The sequence below is a fragment of the Entelurus aequoreus genome, linkage group LG27 (genome assembly GCF_033978785.1).
Source record: "Entelurus aequoreus isolate RoL-2023_Sb linkage group LG27, RoL_Eaeq_v1.1, whole genome shotgun sequence".
NCBI classification, from domain to species: Eukaryota; Metazoa; Chordata; class Actinopteri; order Syngnathiformes; family Syngnathidae; genus Entelurus; species Entelurus aequoreus.
In genome coordinates, this window is record NC_084757.1 from 22721968 (window position 1) to 22734483 (window position 12516).

A 12516-nucleotide genomic window follows, 5' to 3' on the forward strand; every position below is an offset into this window, starting at 1 on the left:
AAAAACACATTGAGAGGGAAACATCAAAAATGCATTAAAAAGAGCACAGAGCTGAAGCAACCAGCTGCCATTTCAGCGTTGCCAGTTCTACATACAAATACAAAAATAAAGCACATGGGGAAAAATGTATATGGTTATGGGAGGCACACAGCTATAGGCAGCTGCGGAAAAACGATAATTATGAACATTTATACTTTTCTTGCTAAATTTTTAGTTTTTAATTTCCACTCTTGCCTAAATTTTGCTTTGCACTTTACGTACACCTATAATGAATTGATTGATTGATTGAAACTTTTATTAGTAGATTGCACAGTACAGTACATATTCCGTACAATTGACCACTAAATGGTAACACCCGAATAAGTTTTTCAACTTGTTTAAGTCTGGGTCCACGTAGAAGGAAAAGAAGGATATACTGCAAATTGGTGGGATTAGGAAAGTAGTCATACGTGCGTGGAATTGATTGTTGATCGAAGTAATCGGGTCAAAATGGAGTGCAATATTTGGCTGCAACCACCAGAGGTGCTGTTGGGTCAATTTTGTAGTGATGGGTCAAATCGTCCTGAAGCGTCAATGCCTTATGAAACACAAGGAGTGATATCCTGTCCCTCCATGCCTTCATATGTGTGTCTCTTTAAGAAAAAAAACATTTGACCGATCCAGCTTTGAAGTGCCAAACTGTGTGTTACTATTTGGCAAATTGACAAGAGTTGTTTCATATTCCTTTCTGTGCAGCTATTTATAAAACAAAATACATAATAATATTATCTATGTTAGGTCAGGAAAAAACACAGAGGTTATTTGATCCCTACAAGCCTGTTTCGCCCTTCAGGGAATTTCCCCCTGAAGAGCAGAAAAACCTGCAAAACAGGCTTGTAGGGATGAAATAGCCTCTGTGTTTTTTCCTGACCTAACGTATATTCCGCTCTACCTCGGTATTGAGCACTGTATAACGGATAAACCACAGAAACCTCGACTATAATAATAATATCTATATAGATGTAAAGCTGTCATTTTATTTTAAATATGACATTGTGATGAATGAATATGTGCGTACACTCATCCCTCGTTTATCGACGTTAATTGGTAAACACATTTCCGCAAATTGGAATATTTTGTTATAAATAAAATATTTTCATCCAGCTAAAGCAGTGGTTCTCAAACTTTTATTGCTAACCTCCGAAAACACTTGGCTATCCAAGTACCACCATGATAAAAATAACATTAAAATATAGTAGCATAGTAGGCCTAAGTATTCAATAAAAACAAGTCCAACGTTTTTAACAAGTATATTTAATATTTGCGGCGACTGTAACATTACACAGAGTTTTAACCATAACACTGTGTCTAGTATAGGAACATACAACACTGTACTTCAATTAAGTGATTATTTGGTGTACCACTACAGCCCGACTGAGCTCGAGTATTAAAAATCTGTCAAGACTCGGACTATGCTGTGTTTGTTTTTCCGAGATGCAAGTAAAGTTGGACTGGACATGGCGTGAAGGTAGATACATATTTATTTTAACACTAACAAACTACAAAAAAAAGGGAGCAAACAAAAGGCGCGCACAATGGCGGAGAACAAACTTGACTAATGAAACAAAAAACTTAGACTAAGGACATGAAACAAAAGAACTGCTAAACGTGACATTAATAAACAAAAACTTACTTGGCATGGAACTATGGTAACATGAAGGTACGGAAGTACGGCGTGGCAAAGTTGGTAGAGTGGCTGTGCCAGCAATCGGAGTGTTGCTGGTTACTGGGGTTCAATTCCCACCTTCTACCTTCCTAGTCACGTCCGTTGTGTCCTTGGGCAAGACACTTCACCCTTTGCCTCTGATGGCTGCTGGTTAGCGCCTTGCATGGCAGCTCCCGCCATCAGTGTGTGAATGTGTGTGTGAATGGGTAAATGTGGAAATACTGTCAAAGCGCTTTGATTACCTTGAGGGTAGAAAAAGCGCTATACAAGTATAACCCATTTATCATTTATTTATAAGTAGCATGGCAGGAAGTGAGCAGAGTTCCTGGCAACAATGAGCTTAAATAATACATACATGATTGACAACAGGTGCGTGACTCAAAATGTGAAAACGTGAGACAGGTGCGTGACATGAGGATGTGAACCAGGTGAAACTAATGGTTGCTATGGCGACAAAACAAGAGAGTGAAACCAGGAACTAAAAAGCGTCCAAAAAACAAACAGCACATGGCCAAACAAAAACATGATCAACACAGACATGACAAAATCTGCAGTGTGGTGATCCAGCGAAGTATGACTGTGTTCCCTTTTGACTTAGTGTTGTATCAAAGTGTTTTTGAAATTTTAGATCCGCGGAAGAATTACATTTTTTTTGGTAAAATTCACAGCAAATTGCTGGCTGATCATTACAATACTTTCACAGTAACATTTATAGTATCTCACTGTGAAACAACAGTTAATAACAGAGTTTCTTAATCGTGTCATAATCATTTGTTCAGTAAAGTTTGATTATGGTATTATACTGGGGGGAAAAAAAATGTAAAATTGTATAAAATCATGGTACATTTTGCAAATACAAACAATTTTATTTAGAGATCAAACATAGTAACTTTTTTTTAATCCATCAGATGGGGGATGACCATTACGAAACACCGACACAATATCAGTGCAGTGTTTATACAGCTAGTGAGTGTGCCATACACTCACTGACACATCATTTACCCACCACTACAGTTTAATATTGACTATAATGAAAACAAATATCAGGGCAATGCAAATGTGTTAACAAAAGAACAAATGTTGAGAGAAGTGGACATTTTTTCTCACAGTCAATCAAGGAAATGGGGTCAAATACAGTATAGTTCAGTGGTTCTCAAATGGGGGTACGCGTACCCCTGGGGGTACTCGAAGGTATGCCAAGGGGTACGTGAGATTTTTTTTAAATGTCTGTCAAAAAGAACTGTGAAAAGAAATGCAACAATGCAATATTGAGTGTTGACAGCTAGATTTGTTGTGGACATGTTCCATAAATATTGATGTTAAAGATTTCTTTTTTTGTGAAGAAATGTTTAGAATTCCCCAAAGAGGGCACTTTAAGTTGATGATTACTTCTATGTGTAGAAATCTTTATTTATATAATTGAATCACTTGTTTATTTTTCAACAAGTTTTTAGTTATTTTTATATCTTTTTTCCCCAAATAGTTCAAGAAAGACCACAACAAATGAGCAATATTTTGCACTGTTATACAATTTAATAAATCAGAAACTGATGACATAGTGCTGTATTTTACTTTTTTTAATCTCTTTTTTTTTTTCAACCAAAAATGCTTTGCTCTGATTAGGGGGTACTTGAAATTAAAAAAAATGTTCACAGGGGGTACATCACTGAAAAAAGGTTGAGAACCACTGGCCTAGTGGTTAGAGTGTCCGCCCTGAGATCGGTAGGTTGTGAGTTCAAACCCCGGCCGAGTCATACCACAGACTATAAAAATGGGACCCATTACCTCCCTGCTTGGCACTCAGCATCAAGGGTTGGAATTGGGGGTTAAATCACCAAAAATAATTCCTGGGCGCGGCCACCGATGCTGCTCACTGCTCCCCTCACCTCCCAGGGGGTGATCAAGGGTGATGGGTCAAATGAAGGGAGTAATTTCGCCACACCTAGTGTGTGTGTGACAATCATTGGTACTTTAATACCACATTTTGACAACGAATATAACAATCCTATATTTTAAAAGTCAACGTTTTTATAGTATTTTTTAAATACAAAAGGGACAAAAAGGGAGCTGATTTGGGGTGTTTCCAACTATAGATGCTATATCAACATGCAAAACTACACCCGTCCATGCTTGCGTGGGTTCCTCGTCGTCTCGCGGCGTGGATGCGAGCCTCTGAGTGGGTCTGCAGCCACATTGTTAGTTATCAGGGCCGATGTGGCCAGCCCTGAATATCGATCGATTTCCATTCCCCCGACCTCTGCTTTCCATCCCTGCGGAGCCGAGCCACGCATCGCAACCCCCCCCCCCCCCCCCCCCCCATTATAAACTCCACCGCCATTCACGCACGCACGCATGCATGCATACACCAAGGGGGAAAAAAACAAAACAAGTTACGCATATCCCACGCTGCGTGTACACGGGTCGCGCGTATAATTCAAAACTAATGTGAATGTAATAGAAGTCAAATTGGTGGGCAGAGTCTGGCGCGCACACGCGGATCAAGGGTGGAGGCGCGCATATCGCGCAATTATAAATGCAGGGCGGGAGGTCTGGACTCTGTACAGTCTCCCATACCGTCTCTTTTATTCCACGTGATCAATTCCTACGCCGGGCCGTCGCCCCCCCTCACCCCCCCTCGCCGAAGCGGATCGATAGGAGAGAATGACCTTTAAATCAAATTGCTGCCGGAGTCGACTGAATGTACGCGGATAGCATCAAAGGGTTAATGCAAGCCTGCCTGCCTCTGTGCAAAAAAAAAAAAACACACAAAAAAAAAACCCGCACACACACACCTTCTCATCCCATGCAGGCAAATATACACAAAGGAGACGAGATAACAATAATTCAATCTGGGTTTGTGTGGCGTGTAAGGAGAAGAAACAAAACAACCACGACCTTTGACCCGGCATAGTCCAAAGAGGATGCATCAAATTCAGTCAATTAAATTAAGGATGATTGCAATATTGTTTTTTTTTTAAGATGGTAAACACGCCGAATTGTTCACTTATATTTGTATAAACTTATCATGGCGTGTAAAAACATATATGTGCCGTTTGCTTTTAAATTGAGTGGCAGTAAGAGAAAAAACGCATAGAAATATAGCCAGATTTGGTGAATATTTAAAAATATATATATGGGATCTCGGCAATTAAGAGGGAAATTGTGATGTTTTTTTTATGCCGAATTGTTCATTTGGCTCAAAGGTTTGAATAGAATGTGAGAAAATTATGTGTTTTTAAAGAAAGCGAGTAGTTTTGCGCATGCAAGCAAAAAAACGCATATATATTTAACCAGGTTTGGCGTTAATTTACGCACATTACAATGAATAATGGAAAAATAAAAATATCCACATTGTTTATACACCTCAGTATTACAGCAACATATTGAACGTTTTTATCATTGTAAAAGGCAGATTTTAGTGGGGTGCGTTATCTTTTAAAACTGTATTAAAACTCCCGTGTGTGTGAGTGTGTGTGTGTGTGTGTGTGTTGACTGCTTATCTGGCACACCGACAGGCCATCGGTTATTAAAAGGGCCGATAATGGCTTGCTTAATAGAAGACGAGGATCCAATCCAATTGAGCAGTGCCAGGTTTCTAAAAGGCAATTTAATCTGGTGTTACGTGTGGAAATCTATGAACAAAGATCCACTTGGAGAGGTTTTCCTCTTGTTTTTACCCTGTTTTTTTTTTGTTTTTTTTTTACCAATTAGACTTAGAATTAAAAAACAAGTATTTAGGGGTTATTTTCCCCTGTCAAAATCGACATAAAACGAAAAATAAAACCGCATCATCGTTGGATTTATTTTTTTTTCAGGAAAAATATGATCCAAGAAGCGATCAACAAAAGGAGCAAAAAACGGGTGTGAAATCAATTCACGCGTGGATCAATACCGTTGGCGCAACACACTCGGAATTACATGTTATTAAAATATCATAATAACGAAGCTGTGATTTTTCCCCCCCCTCCCCCAATGATCATGTATTATTATTTTTAAGCTTCGCAATTGGGCGTGCGCGCGCGCGTGCTCGTGCACGAGACAGGTTGCTAAATTAATCAATCCGCATGTATTAATTCCACGCATTATTATTGCCGTTAATATTGACATGCCGATAAAGTTAAAGTGATCCGGGTCTTCTGCAAAATAAAACACCAACATATTGGTTTGCGAGAAATCACAATGACGCAAAATGCTAAATTGTTGTAATAAAAAGATGATATATTTGCACGGTTCGCTATACGGAATAAGATGAATATATATTTTCATTGCAGGTTTGGTGCGTAATTGCTGCAGGCCACAAAAGGAGCACATGACTGATTTACTGGAGTGAAAATACAAGGGAAATGTGTATAGTTAGATGCATTTATTATTATTTTTAAAATTTTAGATATCAAGCGCTTAAAAGGATTTAGTTTTTTTTTTTTTTAAACAATATTTTATCCACACATTTATGGACATTAAAAGGTCAAAACAGCACAATGTAAGCACAGTGGACCACAACTGTTTATCACGCATAAGTGCTTTAAGAAATTAGGGGATGGAATCAATGTTTAATCTCGCGCAAGATGGAAAGGAACGCCTCATAGCCTGCAATTAAAGCGGCAATAATGATAATAATAATGATGATCATCACCTCCATCTGGACTGCCTCTTAAAAAGTCTCTCAACGGCCGAGTGCATTTAATTACTATAGACCTGCACTGATTGTGTACCACTCATTAGTGCATGCGGCGTTCTTTTGCTTGTCTATAGGCTAATAAAGCAGAAAGAAACGTTAAAAAAGACACTTTATTATGTGCACCAAATGCAAAGAGATACTATTATTTCATAGAAGTACTATATACTGATTGTTCATGAGGAATTTTGCACCTGTGCCCATGGTGGGTTGCAAAAAAAAAAAAAAAAAAAAAAAAAGGGGTAAAAAAGTCCACATATATACGTGGGAAGCTCTAATAGGAGGCTGCAGGTGGATGTTATTGGAGATACAAGTTGGAGAAATGCCTTGCAGGAAGCAAAGCAACAAATTGTGTCCCTTTATCAGTGCATTAACGCCAATTCGCACTCATTACATGAAGGCGCTATTGAGCTGGCCCAGCTTTGGCCTGCAGCCTGCGAGACACACACACACACACACACACACACACACACACACACACACACACACACACACACACACACACACACACACACACACACACACACACACACACACACACACACACACACACACACACACACTCTTGTATTTCTTACCTTCTTGAGACCTCCGAAAATTGCCTACCTCTTTAGGACCACCCTTTCTAGATGTATAAAGATTTGTATTTACAACATTGATAATATATACAAATTATGCAAATATAAAAAAGATAAGCTTTTAGTTAATTTTTATAATTGGTTTTTAATCTTCATTATTTATTTCAAGTTATTACAATATGTCTCTATATACATATTTATTTATTTTTTTGTATTCATTTTGGCCAAAGGGGGCGCATTTAAATTTCTTACACACACTTGTTATTACACATGTTGGCCAGAGGGGGAGCACTTCAAATTTTTACACACACTTGTTATTTCATATGTCAACCAAGTAGAGCACTTTTAAAACCGACACACGTCAATTTGGGACTACCTTAATTTTGATAGATTTCACCACAAATGAGGCATTCTCTATTAGATGCAATGATTTTCCGTATTTTCGGTCGTAACTTGTTCACCGGTCCTCATATGGAAGGTACTTTTCCTTGTTGGTGTCTCAAGAAGGGTAGACATACAGGACACACACACACACACACAAACACACACACTCTTGTATTTCTTACCTTCTTGAGACCGCCGAAAACCACCCTTTCTAGATATATAACGATTTGTATTTTTACAACATTAATAATGTGTACATACTATGCAAATATAAAAAAGCTTGTTCTGAAAAATGACTTGGAATATCACAAGAAAAACTTAGAATTTTGGCAGTGTTATAATAAAAGTCGTAATTTTACTCAACGCAAGTCAAAATTTTACAAGAAAAACTGAACATTGTTGCAGTATTATGATAAAAGTTGGAATTTTACTCAATAACAGTCGCAATTTTACAAGAAATGATTAACATTTTGGCAAGTTTATGAAAAGAGTCGTAATTTTACTCTACAAAAGTCACAATTTTATAAGAAAACGTTAAAAATGTTGGGAAAATTATAACAAGAATCTGAATTTTTACTCTGCATAATTTTGACAGAGGTCATAATTTCACTCAAAGTAGGAACATGTGGTAGAAAATGGATGGATGGATGAGCGGTAGAAAATGGACAGATGGATGGATTTCACTATTTTACAGGAACAAAAACATTGGCAATATTGTGAAAAAAGTCAGAATTTTGTATGACAAATGTCACCACACACACACTTTCTTGTATTTATTACCTTCTTGAGACCTCCGAAAAATGCCTATACCTCTTTAGGACCGCCCTTTCTAGATGTAAAGATTTGTATTTTTACAACATTAATAATGTGTACATACTATGCAAATATAAAAAAGCTTGTTCTGAAAAATGACTTGGAATATCACAAGAAAAACGTAAAGAAAAGTCGTAATTTTACTCAACGCAAGTAAAACATTTTACAAGAAAAACTGAACATTGTTGCAGTATTATGATAAAAGTTGGAATTTTACTCAGTAACAGTCGCAATTTTACAAGAAATGCTGAACATTTAGGCAATTTTATGAAAAGAGTCGTAATTTTACTCTACAAAAGTCAGAATTTTAGAAGAAAACTTTAAAAATGTTGGCAAAATTATAACAAGAATCTGAATTTTTACTCGGCTTTATTTTGACAGAGGTCATAATTTCACTCAAAGTAGGAACACGCGGTAGAAAATGGATGAGCGGTAGAAAATGGACAGATGGATGGATGTCACTATTTTACAAGAACAAAAACATTGGCAATATATTGAAAAAAGTCAGAATTTTGGATGACAAATGTCACCACACACACACATATTCTTGTATTTCTTACCTTCTTGAGACCTCCGAAAAATGCCTACCTCTTTAGGACCACCCTTTCTAGATATATAAAGATTTGTATTTACAACATTAATAATATATGCACACTATAAAAACTATATAAAAGGTAAGCTTTTAGTTTGTTTTTTTGTTGAATTTTTTGTTTGTAATTGGTCTTTAATCTTCATTATTCTCTCTCTCTCTGTCTCTCTCTCTGTCTCTCTCTCTCTCTCTCTCTCTCTAAGGGGGCGCATTTCAATTTCTTACACACACACACACACACACACTTGTTATTTCATATGTTGACCAGAGGGAGAGGACTTTTAAAACCGACACACAGTCAATTTGAAAAATCCCTCCTTTTTTGGGACCACCCTCATTTTGATGAATACATTCTCTATTAGATGCAATGGTTTTCAGTATTGGGAACATGATTTCTGTCCTAACTTGTTCACCGGTCCTCATATGGACGGTACTTTTCTTTGTTGATGTCTCAAGAATGGCACACACACACACACACACACACACACACACACACACACACACACACACACACACACACAAACACACACAAAATAATAGCACATCCAACATGTTTATTACAGTTGTATAAATGGCTATACTTTACAGCAAAAAGGGAAACAGGTGACACACACACACACACACACACACACACACACACACACACACACACACACACACACACACACACACACACACACACACACACACACACACACACACACACACACACACACACACACACACACACACACACACACACACACACACACCTCTTCCCTCCATCATGAATCTCTACCTTCCTCTTCCTCCCCTCCTCCGGGCCATAATTAATTGGACGAAGTGAATTTCACACACGAATTATTCACGAATCCATCGATCGATTATTGAACAGCCATGGCGCCTTTCCCCTCCACCGCGCTTGCAGGGGAAAACTTAATTTATCCTAAGCAATATTATTAATATTAAGGGGATCATTTTGGAGGGACTCCTGCTTCTTACCAGAGAATAAATGTATTCTGCAAACACGGCGCCTGAGGGATAAGTCCCTGCCTCTGACAAGTCCCCCCAGGCCGCGCAGCAGCGGGGGTGCAGTGGAAACAAGCGCCGAAATGCGCGCTCTCTCGCCCGGCTGCTTTCTTTGTGCACGTCCGCCTCTCCGCGCGGTGCCTACTGGAGCTCTAAAAGCTGCAATGATTGATTTTTTTTCTCCCTTTTCTGCGCCGAGCTTGGTTCAGTAATCAGGGCCCCCTTCCTCACCGATCGATCGATATTGATTAGTAAATCCAGCGCCTGTAGCAAAGGCAGCTCACTGTGCAGGCGCCCCGCGTTTAGCAAGGGGAAGGTCGGAGCGGCAGCGGCACCTGGTGGTAGAAACGGGCTATAGCACGCAGTCGAAGAAGACGCTACCCCACACACTATATTGCCTAAAGTATTTGGCCACCCATCCAAATGATGATCAGGTGTCCTAATCACTTGGCCCGGCCACAGGTGTAAAAAATCAAGCACTTATGCATTGGAGACTGTTTCTACAAACATTTGTGAAAGAATGGGCCGCTCTCAGGAGCTCAGTGATTGCCAGCGTGGAACTGTCATAGGAGGCCACCTGTGCAACAAATCCAGTCGTGAAATGTCCTCGCTCCTAAATATTTCAAAGTCAACTGTCGGCTTTATTATAAGAAAATGGAAGAGTTTGGGAACAACAGCAACTCAGCCATGAAGTGGTAGGCCACATAAACTGACAGAGAGGGGTCAGCGGATGCTGAAGCGCATAGTGCAAAGAGGTCTCCGACTTTCTGCACAGTCAGTTGCTACAGAGCTCCAAACTTCACGTGACCTTCCAATTAGCCCACATACAGTACGCAGAGAGCTTCGTGGAATGGGTTTCCATGGCCGAGCAGCTGCATCTAAGCCATACATAACCAAGTCCAATGCAAAGCGTGGGATGCAGTGGTGTAAAGCTCGTCGCCACTGGACTCTAGAGCAGTGGAGACGCCTTCTCTGGAGTGACGAATCACAGATCTGGCAATCTGATGGACGAGTCTGGGTTTGGAGGTTGCCAGAAGAACGGTACATTTCGGACTGCATTGTGCCGAGTGTGAAATTTGGTGGAGGAGGAATTATGGTGTGGGGTTGTTTTTCAGGAGTTGGGCTTGGCCCCTTAGTTCCAGTGAAAGGAACTTTGAATGCTCCAGGATACCAAAACATGTTGGACAATTCCATGCTCCCAACCTTGTGGGAACAGTTTGGAGCGGGCCCCTTCCTCTTCCAACATGACTGTGCACAAAGCAAGGTCCATAAAGACATGGATGACAGAGTCTGGTGTGGATGAACTTGACTGGCCTGCACAGAGTCCTGACCTGAACCCGATAGAACACCTTTGGGATGAATTAGAACGGAGACTGAGAGCCAGGCGTTGTCGAACAACATCAGTGTGTGACCTCACCAATGCGCTTTTGGAAGAATGGTGGAAAACTCCTATAAACACACTCCGCAACCTTGTGGACAGCCTTCCCAGAAGAGTTGAAGCTGTAATAGCTGCAAAACGTGGACCGACATCATATTGAACCCTATGGGTTAGGAATGGGATGGCATTCCAAGTTCATATGCGAGTCAAGGCAGGTGGCAAATACTTTTTGGCAACATAGTGTATATTTTGACCTTTTTGTATGACACTCACTAAAATATTGCATTTCAACATTTCACACTTTATAGAATTGCATTTTTGAAAACGATTCAAATGTGTTATGATTTTTTCAAACTCATACTGAGGTGAGGCAGGAATTATTTTGACCACTATTTCATTTAGGGCAAAAATTTAACTATCATATAAATTGTGTAGAATACTCCAATTTTAAAATGCAGATCCACAGAGGTTTTACATGCAAATACACCAAAAATACAATAGATAAAATACAATAGAGCAGTGGTTTTCAAACCTCAGAAAACATGTGGCTCTCCAAGTGCCACCTTAATGATCAACATTAAAATACAGTAGCGTTGTAGGCCTAAATATTTATTAAAAACAAGGCAGAGGTTTTTTTTACACTTATATTTAGTATTTTTGGCCAGAGGCTGTGAATACGTATGTAGATGTCATTTTTTAAAAACTTTTTAAAAATCTTTAATACATTTGCAAAATAAAATTACGCTACTACAGTAGCATAATAGGCCTAAATATTTATTAAAAACAAGGCAAATTTTTTTTACACGTATGTTTAATATTTTTGGCCACTGTAAAATTACACAGAGTCCGAACAGTAACACTGTGTTTGAATAATAAGTGATTCTTTGACGTGTATACAGAACACAGTTGGCTAATCACTACAATAGATTTACTTTCTCCACTACATTTATTCATATGTAAATTGTGCACGTGTAGTTTCATTTATTACTCACCTTGGGAGAAACCACTGCAGTCTGGAATGAGACGAGGTCTTGTAGTGGTCATCTTGAGGCTGTTTTAGAGAAACAAAACAAAAAAGTGAGGAAAAACATAGAAAAGGAAATATTTGTAATATGTACAGTTGAAAGCAGTCCAACTATCTCAGGTGTCAAACTCAATATGGCCTGCGGAAGCCTGAAATTATTATGTGTCGATAAAGCGGACAGACTTACGCTGTCTTTAAGTTGTAGTAGTGTGGTAATTAATTTTTTTGGTTACACCTAGTGGCCACTATTATACATAATGCAGTAAGTTGAATGATGGATATAACTATTGTAATTCCCCTTAAAAAAGTACAACAAAATTACATTTTTAATACAAACCTGTCCAAGATCAGGCATACAGTGG

General features: G+C 38.9%; 1 protein-coding gene and 1 long non-coding RNA gene across 2 annotated transcripts in view; one reads left to right on the plus strand and one right to left on the minus strand.

The window, feature by feature from the left end:
• The window catches only part of LOC133644797 (uncharacterized), a 132482-nt gene that overhangs the window by 118101 nt on the left and 1865 nt on the right, over positions 1-12516 (minus strand). Inside the window, exon 2 of the long non-coding RNA XR_009824832.1 lies at positions 12123-12181. This is a non-coding gene — a long non-coding RNA (uncharacterized LOC133644797). The remainder of the gene's footprint in view (positions 1-12122; positions 12182-12516) is intronic.
• onecut3a (one cut homeobox 3a) overlaps positions 1-12516 on the plus strand; it is a 53054-nt gene that overhangs the window by 13604 nt on the left and 26934 nt on the right. The window lies entirely within an intron of this gene.